The sequence below is a fragment of the Gadus chalcogrammus genome, chromosome 2 (genome assembly GCF_026213295.1).
Source record: "Gadus chalcogrammus isolate NIFS_2021 chromosome 2, NIFS_Gcha_1.0, whole genome shotgun sequence".
Lineage (NCBI taxonomy): Eukaryota > Metazoa > Chordata > Actinopteri > Gadiformes > Gadidae > Gadus > Gadus chalcogrammus.
In genome coordinates, this window is record NC_079413.1 from 17,130,002 (window position 1) to 17,153,776 (window position 23,775).

The 23,775-nt window shown below is 44.2% G+C and overlaps 8 non-coding genes across 8 annotated transcripts; all 8 read right to left on the reverse strand.

The window, feature by feature from the left end:
• Window positions 1–334: 334 nt before the first annotated feature.
• On the reverse strand, window positions 335–417 carry trnal-cag (transfer RNA leucine (anticodon CAG)). Its single transcript has one exon. It is a non-coding gene; the product is annotated as a tRNA-Leu (tRNA).
• Window positions 418–1,940: 1,523 nt separating this feature from the next.
• trnal-cag (transfer RNA leucine (anticodon CAG)) lies at window positions 1,941–2,023 on the reverse strand. Its single transcript has one exon. It is a non-coding gene; the product is annotated as a tRNA-Leu (tRNA).
• A 331-nt stretch (window positions 2,024–2,354) lies between these two features.
• trnal-cag (transfer RNA leucine (anticodon CAG)) lies at window positions 2,355–2,437 on the reverse strand. The gene has a single exon. It is a non-coding gene; the product is annotated as a tRNA-Leu (tRNA).
• Window positions 2,438–3,614: 1,177 nt separating this feature from the next.
• trnal-cag (transfer RNA leucine (anticodon CAG)) lies at window positions 3,615–3,697 on the reverse strand. Its single transcript has one exon. It is a non-coding gene; the product is annotated as a tRNA-Leu (tRNA).
• Window positions 3,698–5,302: 1,605 nt separating this feature from the next.
• Window positions 5,303–5,385, reverse strand: trnal-cag (transfer RNA leucine (anticodon CAG)). Its single transcript has one exon. It is a non-coding gene; the product is annotated as a tRNA-Leu (tRNA).
• Window positions 5,386–6,122: 737 nt separating this feature from the next.
• Window positions 6,123–6,205, reverse strand: trnal-cag (transfer RNA leucine (anticodon CAG)). Its single transcript has one exon. It is a non-coding gene; the product is annotated as a tRNA-Leu (tRNA).
• A 729-nt stretch (window positions 6,206–6,934) lies between these two features.
• trnal-cag (transfer RNA leucine (anticodon CAG)) lies at window positions 6,935–7,017 on the reverse strand. Its single transcript has one exon. It is a non-coding gene; the product is annotated as a tRNA-Leu (tRNA).
• A 13,307-nt stretch (window positions 7,018–20,324) lies between these two features.
• Window positions 20,325–20,407, reverse strand: trnal-cag (transfer RNA leucine (anticodon CAG)). Its single transcript has one exon. It is a non-coding gene; the product is annotated as a tRNA-Leu (tRNA).
• Between the last annotated feature and the right edge of the window lie 3,368 nt (window positions 20,408–23,775).

Sequence of the window (23,775 nt, forward strand, 5' to 3'; positions counted from 1 at the left end):
ATAACTCTTATATCTAGAGTTATTGTGACAAGTGTATTATGAGTTAGCATTACTAATTCCATTTACTGAAGTGAAATGTAAAGAATTAGCTTTTTACACTTAAATGCAGCAATTCATTCATCGTATATAACATGTGTTCATGTAACTTATTACATTCTAGGACAACATAAACTAATGCACAGACACACAGAATGACACCCCTCTCATTACCCATTTCCTCTACCCCACCCTAGCCAGCCAGTCACTTTGAGTTTCAATCTCCTTACCTTTTCCAAATGTTCTCCATTTTACAAAGTTTGAACAGATAATCACAATAAACGAGATCCAAATGTAATGTCAGAAGTGGGATTCGAACCCACGCCTCCAGTGGAGACTGCGACCTGAACGCAGCGCCTTAGACCGCTCGGCCATCCTGACCATTTTCATCGGACCCTTCGAATCAATAAAAACAAAACGACATCATGGTTACTGCTCTCGTATGTTCAAATGTCCGTAAAACATGGACCGATAATAAACCCCAGCAACCATGCGCTGTAACCTTACCATAGTTACATGGATTACACTACTTACATAAACTAATGCACAGACACGGACGTGCACACAAAGATTGTGCCGGAAAGACACCCCTCTCATTACCCATTTCCACTACCCCACCGTAGCCAGCCAGTCACTTTAAGTTTAAATATCCTTACCTTTTCCAAATGTTCTCCATATTACAAAGTTTGAACAGATAATCACAATCAACGAGAACCCACGCCTCCAGAGGAGACTGCGACCTGAACGCAGCGCCGTAGACCGCTCGGCCATCCTGACGTATTTCATCAGATCCTTCGAATCAATCAACACAAAACGCCATCATGGTTACTGCTCTTGTATGTTCAAATGTCCGTAAAACAAGGACCGATAATAAACCCCAGCTACCATGCGCTGTAACGTTACCATAGTTACATGGGTTACACTACTTACATAAACTAATGCACCGACATGGACGTGCAAACACACAAATTGAGACAGAAAGACAGCCCTCTCATTTCCCCTTTCTACTACCCCAACGTAGCCAGCCAGTCACTTTGAGTTTAAATATCCTTACCTTTTCCAAATGTTCTCCATATTACAAAGTTTGAACAGATAATCACAATCAAAGAGAACCCACGCCTCCAGAGGAGACTGCGACCTGAACGCAGCGCCTTAGACCGCTCGGCCATCCTGACGTATTTCATCAGATCCTTCGAATCAATCAACACAAAACGCCATCATGGTTACTGCTCTTGTATGTTCAAATGTCCGTAAAACAAGGACCGATAATAAACCCCAGCTACCATGCGCTGTAACGTTACCATAGTTACATGGGTTACACTACTTACATAAACTAATGCACCGACATGGACGTGCAAACACACAAATTGAGACAAAAAGACAGCCCTCTCATTTCCCCTTTCTACTACCCCAACGTAGCCAGCCAGTCACTTTGAGTTTAAATATCCTTACCTTTTCCAAATGTTCTCCATATTACAAAGTTTGAACAGATAATCACAATCAACGAGAACCCACGCCTCCAGAGGAGACTGCGACCTGAACGCAGCGCCTTAGACCGCTCGGCCATCCTGACGTATTTCATCAGATCCTTCGAATCAATCAACACAAAACGCCATCATGGTTACTGCTCTTGTATGTTCAAATGTCCGTAAAACAAGGACCGATAATAAACCCCAGCTACCATGCGCTGTAACCTTACCATAGTTACATGGATTACACTACTTAAATAAACTAATGCACAGACACACAGATTGAGACAGAATGACACCCCTCTCATTACCCATTTCCTCTACCCCACCGTAGCCAGCCAGTCACTTTGAGTTTCAATCTCCTTACCTTTTCCAAATGTTCTCCATTTTACAAAGTTTGAACAGATAATCACAATAAACGAGATCCAAATGTAATGTCAGAAGTGGGATTCGAACCCACGCCTCCAGAGGAGACTACGACCTGAACGCAGCGCCTTAGACCGCTCGGCCATCCTGACCTTTTTCATCAGACCCTTCGAATCAATCAACACAAAACGCCATCATGGTTACTGCTCTTGTACGTTCAAATGTCCGTAAAACAAGGACCGATAATAAACCCCAGCTACCATGCGCTGTAACCTTACCATAGTTACATGGATTACACTACTTACATAAACTAATGCACAGACACACAGATTGAGACAGAATGACACCCCTCTCATTACCCATTTCCTCTACCCCACCGTAGCCAGCCAGTCACTTTGAGTTTCAATCTCCTTACCTTTTCCAAATGTTCTCCATTTTACAAAGTTTGAACAGATAATCACAATAAACGAGATCCAAATGTAATGTCAGAAGTGGGATTCGAACCCACGCCTCCAGAGGAGACTGCGACCTGAACGCAGCGCCTTAGACCGCTCGGCCATCCTGACCTTTTTCATCTGTCCCTTCGAATCAATCAACACAAAACGCCATCATGGTTACTGCTCTTGTATGTTCAAATGTCCGTAAAACAAGGACCGATAATAAACCCCAGCTACCATGCGCTGTAACGTTACCATAGTTACATGGGTTACACCACTTACATAAACTAATGCACCGACATGGACGTGCAAACACACAAATTGAGACAGAAAGACAGCCCTCTCATTTCCCCTTTCTACTACCCCAACGTAGCCAGCCAGTCACTTTGAGTTTAAATATCCTTACCTTTTCCAAATGTTCTCCATATTAAAAAGTTTGAACAGATAATCACAATCAACAAGATCAAAATGTCAGAAGTGGGATTCGAACCAACGCCTCCAGGGGAGACTGCGACCTGAACACAGCGCCTTCGACCGCTCGGCCATCCTGACGTAATTCAACATTACCCTTCGAATCAATAAACACAACACACCATCATGGTTACTGCTCTCGTATGATCAAATGTCCATACAACATGGACCGATAATAAACCCCAGCTACCATGCGCTGTAACATTACAATAGTTACATGGGTTACACTACTTACATAAACTAATGCACACGCACAACAATTGTGACAGAATGACACGCAGACACCCATCTCATTAACCATTTCCACTACCTAACATTAGCCAGCGAGTCACTTTGAGTTTAAAACTCCTTTCCTTTTCCAAATTTTCTCCATATTACTAAATTTGAACAGATAATCACAAACAACGAGATCCATATGTCTTGTCAGAAGTGGGATTCGGACACACGCCTCCAGAGGAGACTGCGACCTGAACGCAGCGCCTTAGACCGCTCGGCCATCCTGACGTATTGCATCACCCTCTTCGAATCAATCAACACAAATCGCAATCATGGTTACTGCTCTTGTATGTTCAAATGTCCGTAAAACAAGGACCGATAATAAACCCCAGCTACCATGCGCTGTAACCTTACCATAGTTACATGGATTACACTACTTACATAAACTAATGCACAGACACACAGATTGAGACAGAATGACACCCCTCTCATTACCCATTTCCTCTACCCCACCGTAGCCAGCCAGTCACTTTGAGTTTCAATCTCCTTACCTTTTCCAAATGTTCACCATTTTACAAAGTTTGAACAGATAATCACAATAAACGAGATCCAAATGTAATGTCAGAAGTGGGATTCGAACCCACACCTCCAGAGGAGACTGCGACCTGAACGCAGCGCCTTAGACCGCTCGGCCATCCTGACCTTTTACAACAGACCCTTCGAATCAATCAACACAAAACGCCATCATGGTTACTGCTCTTGTATGTTCAAATGTCCGTAAAACAAGGACCGATAATAAACCGCAGCTACCATGCGCTGTAACGTTACCATAGTTACATGGATTACACTACTTACATAAACTAATGCACCGACACGGACGTGCAAACACACAGATTGAGACAGAAAGACAGCCCTCTCATTTCCCCTTTCTACTACCCCAAAGTAGCCAGCCAGTCACTTTGAGTTTAAATATCCTTACCTTTTCCAAATGTTCTCCATTTTACAAAGTTTGAACAGATAATCACAATAAACGAGATCCAAATGTAATGTCAGAAGTGGGATTCGAACCCACGCCTCCAGAGGAGACTACGACCTGAACGCAGCGCCTTAGACCGCTCTGCCATCCTGACCTTTTTCATCTGTCCCTTCGAATCAATCAACACAAAACGCCATCATGGTTACTGCTCTTGTATGTTCAAATGTCCGTAAAACAAGGACCGATAATAAACCCCAGCTACCATGCGCTGTAACGTTACCATAGTTACATGGGTTACACCACTTACATAAACTAATGCACCGACATGGACGTGCAAACACACAAATTGAGACAGAAAGACAGCCCTCTCATTTCCCCTTTCTACTACCCCAACGTAGCCAGCCAGTCACTTTGAGTTTAAATATCCTTACCTTTTCCAAATGTTCTCCATATTAAAAAGTTTGAACAGATAATCACAATCAACAAGATCAAAATGTCAGAAGTGGGATTCGAACCAACGCCTCCAGGGGAGACTGCGACCTGAACACAGCGCCTTCGACCGCTCGGCCATCCTGACGTAATTCAACATTACCCTTCGAATCAATAAACACAACACACCATCATGGTTACTGCTCTCGTATGATCAAATGTCCATACAACATGGACCGATAATAAACCCCAGCTACCATGCGCTGTAACGTTACCATAGTTACATGGGTTACACTACTTACATAAACTAATGCACACGCACAACAATTGTGACAGAATGACACGCAGACACCCATCTCATTAACCATTTCCACTACCCAACATTAGCCAGCGAGTCACTTTGAGTTTAAAACTCCTTTCCTTTTCCAAATTTTCTCCATATTACTAAATTTGAACAGATAATCACAAACAACGAGATCCATATGTCTTGTCAGAAGTGGGATTCGGACACACGCCTCCAGAGGAGACTGCGACCTGAACGCAGCGCCTTAGACCGCTCGGCCATCCTGACGTATTGCATCACCCTCTTCGAATCAATCAACACAAATCGCCATCATGGTTACTGCTCTTGTATGTTCAAATGTCCGTAAAACAAGGACCGATAATAAACCCCAGCTACCATGCGCTGTAACCTTACCATAGTTACATGGATTACACTACTTACATAAACTAATGCACAGACACACAGATTGAGACAGAATGACACCCCTCTCATTACCCATTTCCTCTACCCCACCGTAGCCAGCCAGTCACTTTGAGTTTCAATCTCCTTACCTTTTCCAAATGTTCTCCATTTTACAAAGTTTGAACAGATAATCACAATAAACGAGATCCAAATGTAATGTCAGAAGTGGGATTCGAACCCACGCCTCCAGAGGAGACTGCGACCTGAACGCAGCGCCTTAGACCGCTCGGCCATCCTGACCTTTTACATCAGACCCTTCGAATCAATCAACACAAAACGCCATCATGGTTACTGCTCTTGTATGTTCAAATGTCCGTAAAACAAGGACCGATAATAAACCGCAGCTACCATGCGCTGTAACGTTACCATAGTTACATGGATTACACTACTTACATAAACTAATGCACCGACACGGACGTGCAAACACACAGATTGAGACAGAAAGACAGCCCTCTCATTTCCCCTTTCTACTACCCCAAAGTAGCCAGCCAGTCACTTTGAGTTTAAATATCCTTACCTTTTCCAAATGTTCTCCATTTTACAAAGTTTGAACAGATAATCACAATCAACGAGAACCCACGCCTCCAGAGGAGACTGCGACCTGAACGCAGCGCCTTAGACCGCTCGGCCATCCTGACGTATTTCATCAGATCCTTCGAATCAATCAACACAAAACGCCATCATGGTTACTGCTCTTGTATGTTCAAATGTCCGTAAAACAAGGACCGATAATAAACCCCAGCTACCATGCGCTGTAACGTTACCATAGTTACATGGGTTACACTACTTACATAAACTAATGCACACGCACAACAATTGAGACAGAATGACACGCAGACACCCATCTCATTAACCATTTCCACTACCCAACATTAGCCAGCGAGTCACTTTGAGTTTAAAACTCCTTACCTTTTCCAAAATTTCTCCATATTACTAAGTTTGAACAGATAATCACAATCAACAAGATCAAAATGTAGTGTCAGAAGTGGGATTCGAACCCACGCCTCCAGGGGAGACTGCGACCTGAACGCAGCGCCTTAGACCGCTCGGCCATCCTGACGTATTTCATCACATCCTTCGAATCAATCAACACAAAACGCCATCATGGTTACTGCTCTTGTATGTTCAAATGTCCGTAAAACAAGGACCGATAATAAACCCCAGCTACCATGCGCTGTAACGTTACCATAGTTACATGGGTTACACTACTTACATAAACTAATGCACCGACATGGACGTGCAAACACACAAATTGAGACAGAAAGACAGCCCTCTCATTTCCCCTTTCTACTACCCCAACGTAGCCAGCCAGTCACTTTGAGTTTAAATATCCTTACCTTTTCCAAATGTTCTCCATATTACAAAGTTTGAACAGATAATCACAATCAACGAGAACCCACGCCTCCAGAGGAGACTGCGACCTGAACGCAGCGCCTTAGACCGCTCGGCCATCCTGACGTATTGCATCAGACTCTTCGAATCAATGAACACAAAACGCCATCATGGTTAATGCTCTTGTATGTTCAAATGTCCGTAAAACAAGGACCGATAATAAACCCCAGCTACCATGCGCTGTAACCTTACCATAGTTACATGGATTACACTACTTACATAAACTAATGCACAGACACACAGATTGAGACAGAATGACACCCCTCTCATTACCCATTTCCTCTACCCCACCGTAGCCAGCCAGTCACTTTGAGTTTCAATCTCCTTACCTTTTCCAAATGTTCTCCATTTTACAAAGTTTGAACAGATAATCACAATAAACGAGATCCAAATGTAATGTCAGAAGTGGGATTCTAACCCACGCCTCCAGAGGAGACTGCGACCTGAACGCAGCGCCTTAGACCGCTCGGCCATCCTGACCTTTTTCATCAGTCCCTTCGAATCAATCAACACAAAACGCCATCATGGTTACTGCTCTTGTATGTTCAAATGTCCGTAAAACAAGGACCGATAATAAACCCCAGCTACCATGCGCTGTAACGTTACCATAGTTACATGGATTACACTACTTACATAAACTAATGCACAGACACACACACACAGATTGAGACAGAATGACACCCCTCTCATTACCCATTTCCACTACCCAACTGTAGCCAGCCAGTCACTTTGAGTTTAAATCTCCTTACCTTTTCCAAATTATCTCCATATTACAAAGTTTGAACAGATAATCACAATCAACGAGATCCAAATGTCTTCTCCGATGTGGGAATCGAACCCACGCCTCCAGAGGAGACTACGACCTGGACGCAGCTCCTTAGACCGCTCGGCCATCCTGACATATTTCAACATTACCCTTCGAATCAATAAACACGACACACCATCATGGTTACTGCTCTCGTATGTTCAAATGTCCGTACAACAAGGACCGATAATAAACCCCAGCTACCATGCTCTGTAACGTTACCATAGTTACATGGATTACACTACTTACTATTAAACTAATGCACCGACACAGACGTGCAAACACACAGATTGAGACAGAAAGACACCCCTCTCATTTCCCCTTTCTACTACCCCAAAGTAGCCAGCCAGTCACTTTGAGTTTAAACCTCCTTACCTTTTCCAAATGTTCTCCATATAAAAAAGTTTGAACAGATAATCACAATCAACGAGATCCAAATGTAATGTAAGAAGTGGGATTCGAACCCACGGCTCCAGAGGAGACTGCGACCTGAACGCAGCGCCTTAGACATCTCGGCCATCCTGACGTATATCATCAGACCCTTCGAATCATTCCACACAAAACGCCATCATGGTTACTGCTCTTGTATGTTCAAATGTCCGTAAAACAAGGACCGATAATAACCGCCAGCTACCATGCGCTGTAACCTTACCATAGTTACATGGATTACACTACTTACATGAACTAATGCACAGACACACAGATTGTGACAGAATGACACCCCTCTCATTGCCCATTTCCTCTACCCCACCGGAGCCAGCCAGTCACTTTGAGTTTAAATCTCCTTACCTTTACCAAATGTTCACCATTTTACACAGTTTGGAGAAATAACCACAATCAACGAGATCTAGATGTAGTGTCAGAAGTGGGATTCGAACACGCGCCTCCAGAGGAGACTACGACCTTAACGCAGCCCCTTAGACCGCGCGGCCATCCTGACGTATGTCAACCTACCCTTCGAATCAATAAAAACAACACACCATCATGGTTACTGCTCTCGTATGTTTAAATGTCCGTAAAACAAGGACCGATGATAAACCCCAGCTACCATGCGCTGTAACGTTACCATAGTTACATTGGTTACACTACTTACATAAACTAATGCACACGCACGCACACAGATTGAGACGCAGACACTAGGGATGCAAATTATCGAGTAATTCATTAATCGATAGTTGTTTCATCTTATCGATCGATGATCGATTAATTGATAAGCGGCAATTCTTCTGAGAAGCTGAATTTCCTTCTGAATGTGACACATTTAGGTGGTAATTCAACGAAGTCGTTTAGTTGTTGTACTTTAAAATACTTCCACATATTGTGCATTTGCCGTCTTTGTCGTCATTAACCAACTTAAAGTGGCTCCATACTGCACTCCGTTTTGCCCTCTTCATCGTGTCAGTGTCCCGCTTTTCGTTTGTCTTGTCCTGCCGTGTTCCAATACCCGTACTGTCCGTACTTACTAGCCAAAATTTGAGTACGCAGTACTCCAATTCAGATCCGGCGAAAAGAAGTATACTTCAAGGACCCGTCACCCGGATGCCGTACTCAAAACGGGCTAATCGTGAAGTGTGGATCGAAGGACACTCCCCGTACTGAACTGAACGGCAGCCTTCTTAGCTACGTAGCAGAAGAGGCGGAGCCAGGCAAAGCCAAAGTCGGCGCATTTTCCACATAGCCTGCATTAATAGAGTCATTTTGTAGTTTTTATAGTTTTTATAGCTTTTTATAGCTGCTAGGCGTAAATAGTTCACCGTTCAAAGCGGGATGTTTATTGCGGGGGAGGAGCCACGGCGGCAGTCGTGATCGTAATTTCCGGTTAGTGCACCACGGAGTACTCGATTTGGAACAGCACTCACATTTGAAAAATTAACGTAGTAGCCAGTGCGGATAGTATACTTCCTTTAAGTATACTCATGGAAGTACGGGTATTGGAACACGGCACTGCTTTGCTTGTGTTCCCGCTTGTGTTCCCGCGTGTGCGTCAAGTACGTCTGGCGTCAAGTGCGCCCTCACGTGGACGGTTGGGGAATTACGGGTTAAAATGCGATTGATTGCAAGTAATTTATTTTAATCGAGTAATCTCTTATCGACAATTAATCGATAATCGATTAATTGTTTGCATCCCTAGCAGACACCCATCTCATTAACCATTTCCACTACCCAACATTAGCCAGCGAGTCACTTTGAGTGTAAATGTCCTCACCATTTACAAATTTTCTCCATATTACAAGGTTTGAACAGATAAACACAATCAACGAGAACTAGATGTAGTGTCGGAACTGGGATTCGAACCCGCGTCTCCAGAGGATACTGCGACCTGAACGCAGCACCTTAGACCGCGCGGCCATCCTCACGTATGTCATCATACCCATCGAATCAATAAAAACAACACACCATCATGGTTACTGCTCTCGTATGTTTAAATGTCCGTAAAATAAGGACCGATAATAAACCCCAGCTACCATGCGCTGTAACGTTACCATAGTTACATGGATTACACTACTTACATAAACTAATGCACCGACACAGACGTGCAAACACACAGATTGAGACAGAAAGACACCCCTCTCATTTCCCCTTTCTACTACCCCAAAGTAGCCAGCCAGTCACTTTGAGTTTAAACCTCCTTACCTTTTCCAAATGTTCTCCATATTAAAAAGTTTGAACAGATAATCACAATCAACGAGATCCAAATGTCTTCTCCGATGTGGGAATCGAACCCACGCCTCCAGAGGAGACTGCGACCTGAACGCAGCGCCTTAGACCGCTCGGCCATCCTGACAAATTTCAACACAACATTCGAATCAATAAACACAACACACCATCATGGTTACTGCTCTCGTATGTTCAAATGTCCTCAAAACAAGGACCGATAATAAACCCCCTGCTACCATGCGCTGTAACGTTACCATAGTTACATGGATTACACTACTTACATAAACTAATGCACCGACACGGACGTGCAAACACACAGATTGAGACAGAAAGACACCGCTCTCATTTCCCATTTCTACTACCCCAAAGTAGCCAGCCAGTCACTTTGAGTTTAAACCTCCTTTCCTTTTCCAAATGTTCTCCATATTACAAAATTTGAACAGATAATCACAATCAACAAGATCAAAATGTAGTGTCAGCAGTGGGATTCGAACCCATGCCTCCAGAGGAGACTGCGACCTGAACGCAGCGCCTTAGACCGCTCGGCCATCCAGACGAATTTCAACATTACCCTTCGAATCAATAAACACAACACACCATCATGGTTACGGTTCTCGTATGTGCAAATGTCCGTACAACAAGGACCGATAATAAACCCCAGCTACCATGCGCTGTAACGTTACCATAGTTACATGGATTACACTACTTACATAAACTAATGCACCGACACAGACGTGCAAACACACAGATTGAGACAGAAAGACACCCCTCTCATTTCCCCTTTCTACTACCCCAAAGTAGCCAGCCAGTCACTTTGAGTTTAAACCTCCTTACCTTTTCCAAATGTTCTCCATATTAAAAAGTTTGAACAGATTATCACAATCAACGAGATCCAAATGTCTTCTCCGATGTGGGAATCGAACCCACGCCTCCAGAGGAGACTGCGACCTGAACGCAGCGCCTTAGACCGCTCGGCCATCCTGACATAATTCAACATTACCCTTCGAATCAATAAACACAACACACCATCATGGTTACTGCTCTCGTATGTTCAAATGTCCGTACAACAAGGACCGATAATAAACCCCAGCTACCATGCGCTGTAACGTTACCATAGTTACATGGATTACACTACTTACATAAACTAATGCACCGACACAGACGTGCAAACACACAGATTGAGACAGAAAGACACCCCTCTCATTTCCCCTTTCTACTACCCCAAAGTAGCCAGCCAGTCACTTTGAGTTTAAACCTCCTTACCTTTTCCAAATGTTCTCCATATTAAAAAGTTTGAACAGATAATCACAATCAACGAGATCCAAATGTCTTCTCCGATGTGGGAATCGAACCCACGGCTCCAGAGGAGACTGCGACCTGAACGCAGCGCCTTAGACCGCTCGGCCATCTTGACGTATTTCAACATTACCCTTCGAATCAATAAACACAAAACGCCATCATGGTTACTGCTCTTGTATGTTCAAATGTCCGTAAAACAAGGACCGATAATAACCGCCAGCTACCATGCGCTGTAACCTTACCATAGTTACATGGATTACACTACTTACATAAACTAATGCACAGACACACAGATTGTTACAGAATGACACCCCTCTCATTACCCATTTCCTCTACCCCACCGTAGCCAGCCAGTCACATTGAGTTTAAATCTCCTTACCTTTTCCAAATGTTCACCATTTTGCAAAGTTTGGAAAAATAACCACAATCAACGAGATCTAGATGTAGTGTCAGAAGTGGGATTCGAACACTCTCCTCCAGAGGAGACTACGACCTTAACGCAGCTCCTTAGACCGCGCGGCCATCCTGACGTATGTCAACATACCCTTCGAATCAATAAAAACAACACACCATCATGGTTACTGCTCTCGTATGTTTAAATGTCCGTAAAACATGGACCGATAATAAATCCCAGCTACCATGCGCTGTAACTTTACCATAGTTACATGGGTTACACTACTTAAATAAACTAATGCACACACACGCACACAGATTGAGACAGAATGACACGCAGACACCCATCTCATTAACCACTTCCACTACCCAACATTAGCCAGCAAGTCACTTTGAGTTTAAATCTCCTTACCTTTTCCAAATTTTCTCCATATTACTAAGTTTGAACAGATAATCACAATCAAGAAGATCCATATAACTTGTCAGAAGTGGGATTCGAAACCACACCCCCATAGGACAATGCGACCTGAACGCAGCGCCTTAGACCGCTCGGCCATCCTGACGTATTTCATCAAACCCTTCGAATCAATAAACACAAAACGCCATCATGGTTACTGCTCTCGTATGTTCAAATGTCCGTAAAACATGGACCGATAATAAACCCCAGCTACCATGCGCTGTAACCTTACCATAGTTACATGGATTACACTACTTACATAAACTAATGCACAGACACGGACGTGCACACAAAGATTGAGACAGAAAGACACCCCTCTCATTACCCATTTCCACTACCCCACCGTAGCCAGCCAGTCACTTTGAGTTTAAATCTCCTTACCTTTTCCAAATGCGACCTGAACGCAGCACCTTAGACCGCGCGGCCATCCTGACGTATGTCATCATACCCTTCGAATCAATAAAAACAACACACCATCATGGTTACTGCTCTCGTATATTCAAATGTCCGTACAACAAGGACCGATAATAAACCCCAGCTACCATGCGCTGTAACGTTACCATAGTTACATGGATTACACTACTTACATAAACTAATGCACCGACACGGACGTGCAAACACACAGATTGAGACAGTGGCCCTCATTTATCAAACGAACGTAGAAATGAGCGCAAATCTGAACGCATGATTCATCTTACGATAGGACCCACGTGAGATTTACGAAACCTTCGTATCACACCAATCCCAGCGTACGAAGGATCTTGGGGCCTCATGTACTAAGACTTGCGTGGATTTCATACTAAAACTTGGCGTACGCCAAAACCAAGAAACTGTCTTACGCACAAATAAATTCAGATGTATCAAAGTGTGCGAACGCATGGATCCAAGCACGTTTCTTTTGTACATCTCAATCCACGTGGAATTGAGCGCACATGCCGAGGTGCCAAACTCCTCCCTGTCCACGCCCTCATTTGAATATGCAATTTCATTTAAATAGGCCTCTGGACCTGAGATTCACCTCGTAATCCGATCACCTGGCACCATGAACAGAGGCAAAAAACGAAACCTTAGACCGCTCGGCCATCTTGACGTATTTCAACATTACCCTTCGAATCAATAAACACAAAACGCCATCATGGTTACTGCTCTTGTATGTTCAAATGTCCGTAAAACAAGGACCGATAATAACCGCCAGCTACCATGCGCTGTAACCTTACCATAGTTACATGGATTACACTACTTACATAAACTAATGCACAGACACACAGATTGTTACAGAATGACACCCCTCTCATTACCCATTTCCTCTACCCCACCGTAGCCAGCCAGTCACATTGAGTTTAAATCTCCTTACCTTTTCCAAATGTTCACCACTTTGCAAAGTTTGGAGAAATAACCACAATCAACGAGATCTAGATGTAGTGTCAGAAGTGGGATTCGAACACTCTCCTCCAGAGGAGACTACGACCTTAACGCAGCTCCTTAGACCGCGCGGCCATCCTGACGTATGTCAACATACCCTTCGAATCAATAAAAACAACACACCATCATGGTTACTGCTCTCGTATGTTTAAATGTCCGTAAAACATGGACCGATAATAAACCCCAGCTACCATGCGCTGTAACTTTACCATAGTTACATGGGTTACACTACTTAAATAAACTAATGCACACGCACGCACACAGATTGAGACAGAATGACACGCAGACACCCATCTCATTAACCACTTCCACTACCCAACATTAGCCAGCAAGTCACTTTGAGTTTAAATCTCCTTACCTTTTCCAAATTTTCTCCATATTACTAAGTTTGAACAGATAATCACAATCAAGAAGATCCATATAACTTGTCAGAAGTGGGATTCGAAAGCACACCCCCATAGGACAATGCGACCTGAACGCAGCGCCTTAGACCGCTCGGCCATCCTGACGTATTTCATCAAACCCTTCGAATCAATAAACACAAAACGCCATCATGGTTACTGCTCTCGTATGTTCAAATGTCCGTAAAACATGGACCGATAATAAACCCCAGCTACCATGCGCTGTAACCTTACCATAGTTACATGGATTACACTACTTACATAAACTAATGCACAGACACGGACGTGCACACAAAGATTGAGACAGAAAGACACCCCTCTCATTACCCATTTCCACTACCCCACCGTAGCCAGCCAGTCACTTTGAGTTTAAATCTCCTTACCTTTTCCAAATGCGACCTGAACGCAGCACCTTAGACCGCGCGGCCATCCTGACGTATGTCATCATACCCTTCGAATCAATAAAAACAACACACCATCATGGTTACTGCTCTCGTATATTCAAATGTCCGTACAACAAGGACCGATAATAAACCCCAGCTACCATGCGCTGTAACGTTACCATAGTTACATGGATTACACTACTTACATAAACTAATGCACCGACACGGACGTGCAAACACACAGATTGAGACAGTGGCCCTCATTTATCAAACGAACGTAGAAATGAGCGCAAATCTGAACGCATGATTCATCTTACGATAGGACCCACGTGAGATTTACGAAACCTTCGTATCACACCAATCCCAGCGTACGAAGGATCTTGGGGCCTCATGTACTAAGACTTGCGTGGATTTCATACTAAAACTTGGCGTACGCCAAAACCAAGAAACTGTCTTACGCACAAATAAATTCAGATGTATCAAAGTGTGCGAACGCATGGATCCAAGCACGTTTCTTTTGTACATCTCAATCCACGTGGAATTGAGCGCACATGCCGAGGTGCCAAACTCCTCCCTGTCCACGCCCTCATTTGAATATGCAATTTCATTTAAATAGGCCTCTGGACCTGAGATTCACCTCGTAATCCGATCACCTGGCACCATGAACAGAGGCAAAAAACGAAACCTTAGACCGCTCGGCCATCTTGACGTATTTCAACATTACCCTTCGAATCAATAAACACAAAACGCCATCATGGTTACTGCTCTTGTATGTTCAAATGTCCGTAAAACAAGGACCGATAATAACCGCCAGCTACCATGCGCTGTAACCTTACCATAGTTACATGGATTACACTACTTACATAAACTAATGCACAGACACACAGATTGTTACAGAATGACACCCCTCTCATTACCCATTTCCTCTACCCCACCGTAGCCAGCCAGTCACATTGAGTTTAAATCTCCTTACCTTTTCCAAATGTTCACCACTTTGCAAAGTTTGGAGAAATAACCACAATCAACGAGATCTAGATGTAGTGTCAGAAGTGGGATTCGAACACTCTCCTCCAGAGGAGACTACGACCTTAACGCAGCTCCTTAGACCGCGCGGCCATCCTGACGTATGTCAACATACCCTTCGAATCAATAAAAACAACACACCATCATGGTTACTGCTCTCGTATGTTTAAATGTCCGTAAAACATGGACCGATAATAAACCCCAGCTACCATGCGCTGTAACTTTACCATAGTTACATGGGTTACACTACTTAAATAAACTAATGCACACGCACGCACACAGATTGAGACAGAATGACACGCAGACACCCATCTCATTAACCACTTCCACTACCCAACATTAGCCAGCAAGTCACTTTGAGTTTAAATCTCCTTACCTTTTCCAAATTTTCTCCATATTACTAAGTTTGAACAGATAATCACAATCAAGAAGATCCATATAACTTGTCAGAAGTGGGATTCGAAAGCACACCCCCATAGGACAATGCGACCTGAACGCAGCGCCTTAGACCGCTCGGCCATCCTGACGTATTTCATCAAACCCTTCGAATCAATAAACACAAAACGCCATCATGGTTACTGCTCTCGTATGTTCAAATGTCCGTAAAACATGGACCGATAATAAACCCCAGCTACCATGCGCTGTAACCTTACCATAGTTACATGGGTTACACTACTTAAATAAACTAATGCACACGCACGCACACAGATTGAGACAGAATGACACGCAGACACCCATCTCATTAACCACTTCCACTACCCAACATTAGCCAGCAAGTCACTTTGAGTTTAAATCTCCTTACCTTTTCCAAATTTTCTCCATATTGCTAAGTTTGAACAGATAATCACAATCAACAAGATCCATATAACTTGTCAGAAGTGGGATTCGAAACCACACCCCCATAGGACAATGCGACCTGAACGCAGCGCCTTAGACCGCTCGGCCATCCTGACGTATTTCATCAAACCCTTCGAATCAATAAACACAAAACGCCATCATGGTTACTGCTCTCGTATGTTCAAATGTCCGTAAAACATGGACCGATAATAAACCCCAGCTACCATGCGCTGTAACCTTACCATAGTTACATGGATTACACTACTTACATAAACTAATGCACAGACACGGACGTGCACACAAAGATTGAGACAGAAAGACACCCCTCTCATTACCCATTTCCACTACCCCACCGTAGCCAGCCAGTCACTTTGAGTTTAAATCTCCTTACCTTTTCCAAATGCGACCTGAACGCAGCACCTTAGACCGCGCGGCCATCCTGACGTATGTCATCATACCCTTCGAATCAATAAAAACAACACACCATCATGGTTACTGCTCTCGTATATTCAAATGTCCGTACAACAAGGACCGATAATAAACCCCAGCTACCATGCGCTGTAACGTTACCATAGTTACATGGATTACACTACTTACATAAACTAATGCACCGACACGGACGTGCAAACACACAGATTGAGACAGTGGCCCTCATTTATCAAACGAACGTAGAAATGAGCGCAAATCTGAACGCATGATTCATCTTACGATAGGACCCACGTGAGATTTACGAAACCTTCGTATCACACCAATCCCAGCGTACGAAGGATCTTGGGGCCTCATGTACTAAGACTTGCGTGGATTTCATACTAAAACTTGGCGTACGCCAAAACCAAGAAACTGTCTTACGCACAAATAAATTCAGATGTATCAAAGTGTGCGAACGCATGGATCCAAGCACGTTTCTTTTGTACATCTCAATCCACGTGGAATTGAGCGCACATGCCGAGGTGCCAAACTCCTCCCTGTCCACGCCCTCATTTGAATATGCAATTTCATTTAAATAGGCCTCTGGACCTGAGATTCACCTCGTAATCCGATCACCTGGCACCATGAACAGAGGCAAAAAACGAAACTTCACGGAGTCTGAGCTCGAGATTTTGCTCCACGAGGTAGAAATGCGCAAGCATATGCTATTTGGAACCCTGTCAACAGGGATAAATGCAAAACAAAAGAGAAGTGAGTGGGAGAGTGTTTGCGAGGCCGTCAATGCAGTGGGGTCTCAGCAGCGCACACACTCTGAAATTAAAAAGAAGTGGTCAGACCCCAAGGTGGAGGTGAAGCGGAGGGTTTCTGCCCATCGCCGAAGCGTGACCGCAACAGGTGGGGGGACGGGAGTGGGGGAACTCTCCCCCTTCGATTTGAGAGTGGCCGCTTTGATCGGTGACACGGCTCTCACCGGAGTGGTGGGAGCCCATGAAGGGGACACCGATCATCCCCACGGTAAATATGCTGAAGTCATAAATGCTGTAATTATACTGGTCAATTGGCTGCTTGCAATACACATAAGTCGTGCGTAAAGATGCCAGGATATTAAAGACTTTGACTCGTGTTTATTAACTTACATTTTTTATTTTTGAATAGACAAGCAAGGAGAGGGCACGGATTGCTCCGTCGGCCCCGGCGTCTCCTCCGTCGGCCCCGGCGTCTCCTCCGTCGGCCCCGGCGTCTCCAGCGCCCTTCGGATTTGACCATTTGCGATGTCCTCTAACAACGCTAACGCAGCCATTCTTAAAACAATTTTCTTCATCCATTGCGCATGCTTTTATAGCCACCCATATAATTGCAAGGTGTGTTAATTGTTCATTAGTGTGTCTCTCCTTTTTCCATCAAAAAGATAATGCGCTTTAAAATGATGCGCATCAAAAGTTAGTGCGACATATGTGATGGAAAAAGGGTTATATCGCTCTAACGCCGATTTTGTCGCACTAAGTTAATTCGCTCTGCAGAGGTGGTTTTGGGAAAGTTCTAGCGACATAAAAGTAATGGAAAACGGCTGAAGCGATATAGAATGTCGCGCATGCGCATTGACAACGGAAAATCATCTAGCGGGTTAGAAAAATGCGCTTCAACACGGGGCATTGTGACACAATTTTAATTCGCTATAATCATTCTGTCGATGGAAAACCGTTTAGGCGCTTCTTATGTCGCTACAAATTAATTCGCTTTAAGAGTTAATTCGCTTAAAAATCTGATCGAAAAAGGACTTCTGATGTGCATATCACTCTGATGAGTCATTGTTTTCACCTTTTTTCCCAGTTTCCCAGCGTCACCTCTAAGTGTCGCCAAAGGAACAATAGCTGTAGAAACGTGCGTACGACAGCTCTGGAGCTGGCGTGGGGACCGCACATTTTTACGGTCATTTCACGTTTTGTACATCTGAACGTGAGCGTGGAAAAGGACGTACGCCACGTTTTTGTGCGTACGCAACCTTAGTACATGAGGCCCCTGGTGTTGATAAATACGGCGGCTGAGATTGATCGTAATGAACGTGATACGCCCATATAAAAGCACGTCTTCAGAAGTCTCGCCCCCAACTTTTACGACATGGAGAAACGTCCAACGGTAAAATAGAGGAATTTTTCCGAGACCCAAATGGAGACGCTCGGGTCACTGGTGGATGCGAACCGTCTGGTTTTATTTGGTAGCCTAAAAGCTGGCATTAAAGGCCAGCAAAAGAATGCTATATGGAAGGAAATAACTGTTGCAGTGAATATTGTTTCCAATGTTCGTCGGGCTACGGAAGAGGTTTGTTAATTAAATTAATTAAATAATAAATTAAATGTACAACTTCTGTTATCCAGCTTAAAACATTTCACATATATGCTATTGTTTGCATTCCGTTAAAGTTATTTAATTCCGAATAAGGTGAAGAAAAAATGGTCCGACATGAAGCTCATCACCAAAAAACGTGTTGCGGCTGTGAAGCCGGCCAAGCAAGAAACGGGAGGAGGCCGGTGCAGTGCGACTGCAGCGTAACTCACCGAGATGACTCTGACCATGTAGTGCGCCCTGATGTAGACGATGCCCAACGTTGCTATTTTGGAAAATAAAAGAATCGTGCGTGCCCCCAGGCCATCGGGCTACCATGTTCAGGATTGACATTCTGGCATCGCAAATAATCGGAACATTAACTGAATGGTAGCTTTTGCGGTTGATGTACGCTTAATCATTAATAGATGGTGGCTTCATACGCACATGGGTACAATCAACCGCACCAATCACATTTGGAAACATAGCAATAGCATAAAAATCCCGTTTGATTCCAGTTTGCTGATCGTTAGTGTATGGAATTTAATATAACGTTCAGAGAGGGACAGTATAGCTGCCAAAACTGCTGGCATGGTTCGGATACTTGGCTGGGAAATACCAGACCTGTCCCCGATCTCCCGCTGAAAGGTCCCGGTGGCCAAAAACCCCAAGGTAGAGCACACCTGCACTGGCACAGGTATTGCGTTTAGACGCCTAGTTTCTCGCCTTAACTGTGGCTCCAAAGCATTGCATAGCTCCATTAGGAGATGCCTTGGGAGACGAAAACGACTCAAGAGCCATTCATCGCTCTCGAAAAACTCTCTCTCGTCTTAGACGCGCGTTGAGGTCCTCTAACAGCCAGATCTGCCATTGCTGCGACTCGACCACCTATTTGGCAAAGCTCCTGTTTATATAGACAGCTGAATAAACATTTCACCTGTCACATTCTAATTATTTTCATAGCAATACTGTTTTTAATTAGGGCTGACTTGTTTGTAATTGTTTGAACGGCTGGGCTAATTCCAATTTATTTAGTAATTAATACAGATGTGCAACATGGGCTACTTGTGCTGCTCTATTCATCAGTGAAATACCCGTGTGTTGCGCCAAAAAAACTTGCGTACACGAGCTCAGACCTGACGTGAGATTTCATCGCAGCCTGCGCTCACGTTCAAATTGATAAATGCCAAGCTCAACGTTGAAATGAGCGTAGGCTAGATCCATTTTACGCACGTTTTCTGTCGTACGCTCGTTTGATAAATGATGGCCATTGAGTTTAAATCTCCATACCTTTTCCAAATGTTCTCCATATTACAAAGTTTGAACAGATAATCACAATCAACGAGATCCAAATGTAATGTCAGAAGTGGGATTCGAACCCACGCCTCCAGGGGAGACTGCGACCTGAACGCAGCGCCTTAGACCGCTCGGCCATCCTGACGTATTTCATCAGACCTTTCGAATCAATCAACACAAAACGCCATCATGGTTACTGCTCTCGTATGTTCAAATGTCCGTAAAAGAAGGACCGATATTAATAAACCCCAGCTACCATGCGCTGTAGCCTTACCATAGTTACATGGATTACACTACTTACATAAACGAATGCACAGACACAATGACACCCCTCTCATTACCCATTTCCTCTACCCCACCGTAGCCAGCCAGTCACTTTGAGTTTAAATCTCCTTAACTTTACAAATGTTCTCCATTTTACAAAGATTGAACAGATAATCACAATAATCGAGATCTAGATGTAGTGTCAGAAGTGGGATTCGAACCCGGGCCTCTAGAGGAGACTGCGACCTGAACGCAGCACCGTAGACCACGCGGCCATCCTGACGTATTTCATCACACCCTTCGAATCAATAAAAACAACACACCATCAAGGTTACTGCTCTCGTATGTTTAAATGTCCGTAAAACAAGGACCGATAATAAACCCGAGCTACCATGCGCTGTAACGTTACCATAGTTACATGGGATACACTAATTACATAAACTAATGCACACACACGCACACAGATTGAGACAGAGAGACACTCCTCTCATTTCCAATTTCCACTACCCCACCGTAGCCAGCCAGTCACTTTGAGTCTAAAACTCCTTACCTTTTCCAAATGTTCCCCATATTACAAAGTTTGAACAGATAATCACAATCAACAAGATCCAATTGTATTGTCAGAAGTGGGATTCGAACCCACGCCTATAGAGGAGACACCTCCAGAGGTAAATACGACCTGAACGCGGCGCCTTAGACTGCTCGGCCATCCAGAAGAATTTCATATTGCTGTTAGAATCAAGAAACACATTACACCATCATGGTTAAACTGCTCTTGTGTGTTCAAATGTCCGTAAAGAGACTGAAGGCCGATTTAGGGTTGTTTTAGACGCAGAGACGTAAGCACGTAATTTACACAAGGGACTTGTTTTAGACAAGTTTTGATTTACGGTTCCTTTAAGATTCCTTAAGGATTGCGCGTGTTGCAAGGGGATTCTCCGCCAGAACAGTAGGGGGAGCAACGAACGAATCTGTGGGCGTGGAAGTGGAAATCGCTGGCTTGTTTCTATTTATAATTATCATAATTCGTTCTTGTGTTTTCTTCTTCTCCTTCTTCAAAATTCTTCATTCGCTTCTGTCACGGCCTTTTAAAAATGGCGCTATTATGCTGTAAAACCGGAAATGTGAGACTCCTGAAAGGATGTGGTTAGCTGGCCAATCACAATCTTTGCGAGCTGCGTAGGGCCGTAGTGTTTTAGTCGCATAGTCAGGAATTTTGGCCGACGCACTTAAGCACGTAAGGGGGGATATTTTACCGCGCAAGGGGGGGTTATGTATCTTACGTGCTTACGCGTTACGTCTAAAACAGAGCATATATCGGCCTTGAGGCAGAAAGACACACAGACACCGCTATCATTACACATTTCCACTACCCCAACGTAGTTTGTCACTTTGAGTTTAAACCTCCTTACCTTTTCCAAATGTTCTCCATATTACAAAGTTTGAACAGATAATCACAATCAACGAGATCCAATAGGCGTGTCAGAAGTGGGCTTCGAACCCACACCTCCAGAGGAGACTGCGACCTGAACGCAGCGCCTTAGACCGCCCGGCCATCCTGACGTATTTCATCATACCCTTCGAATCAATAAACTAGGGCTGTCAAAATTAATGCGTTAACGCAGGGTGATTATTTTGTGGAATTAACGCGTTAATTTCTTTAACGCATTAACGCATGCGCAAAATGACCCGCCCAATGTTTCCCACTCTGCACTTGTCGCCGCTATTTGCCGCCGCTATTTGCCGCTCTAGAGTTTTGGCTGAGACACAAGATGGATACAGAACCAAAATAAGTTGTTGGCCCTCTGGATGGAAAGTTTGAATATAAAAAAAACAAAGATGGAACACCGAAGCACTTCCAGCCTAAAATACCATATCAACGCTAAGCATGCGTTTGTCGGCGCTTCAAGTTCTGGGGCAAGACCAGGGGGCTTGCTTCAGACAACGCTCACGAAGGCCGTGCATTAAGTAAGTCTTTTTCTGAGAACTTGACCCAAAAAATTGCCAAATGGATTGCAAAAGACAGTCGGCTGATTAATATTGTCGAGGACAAGGGCCTCGCGGAAGTGTTACAAGTTGCTTCACGCGACGCATTCTACAAGCCACCGTCAAGAGGCACAGTAATGACTAAAATCCACGACCTCTACAAAACGGAAAAGAAAAAGAAAGAAGAGGATTTGGCTGTAGCTGACTATGTCGCCCTCGCAGGAGACCACTGGACCTCTGTGAGTAACAACAATTACCTGGGTGTAACTGCACATCGTATCACTAAAACATGGGAACTGAAGTCGTTTGCACTAACTACAATGAAAACAGAAGAGCGTCACTTTGCAGAAGTGTTACGACCCCTCCCTTTCGGCAGCTGATTACTTCCTGCAGGAGTTGGCTGAAAGGGAGGGTCGTTAGGGCAAGTTGCTCACACCTGGCTAGGCCTCTACCCAAGGTGATATAAGCCAGCCTGGTCTCATTGTCTCTCTCTCCCCTAGGCTCCACGCTGCTACAGGTTGTTGGTTCTTGGTTCTTTTGTTGGCTTCCTTTTACACTCAACAGCAGCACACACGTCTCACTCATCCATGCACTACATTCACCACTGATGCCACTACTCTCCACACCTCATGCTATTGGTAGATACGATTGTTTAAGTTATAATAAAACCTTTTCATTTATCACTTTCAACCTGACTTGTCTCCCCTCCTTGTCACATATGCTGAGCCAGTTTGTGACAAGTGGGGGCTCGTCCGGGATCAATTTACTAGGATTAAAATAGCTTGAATTTTGACTACTGGTAAATTGGCCCGGTTTAGGTTGGTGTGTGCTTCCTCCTCTTGCAGACAATGGTTTTTGGTTTGCTTTGTTGGAGTGTACACTACTTGTTGTTGGACATAGCTGACTGTGCTGTGGTTAATCATCAACTGTTCTGGGAGGGGAAATGTCAGGTTGTTGTCAGTGCTGGTTATTTCTTGTAGGAAATTAAAGGAGAGGTATTTGGTCCATTTCTGTTTGTGGTGAAGGTGATTAGATTTGACTGGGGCTTTGCGGTTAGCCCTACCTGGGGTATGTTGGTATCTGTTGGAGCAGGAGTTTCTACCCCCTGTTAGGTTTGGTAGCGGGTTCCTCTAGGGGACTCGTGGTGATCAATTTAGGTGGCGGCGAAGGTGGGTAGAGCTATTAGCTCGGGAGCACCTCTAGGGTTGGGAGAGGGTTTCCAGTCCTCTGGTTGCCTTCTTCACACCGCTGGTTTCGCGTGCA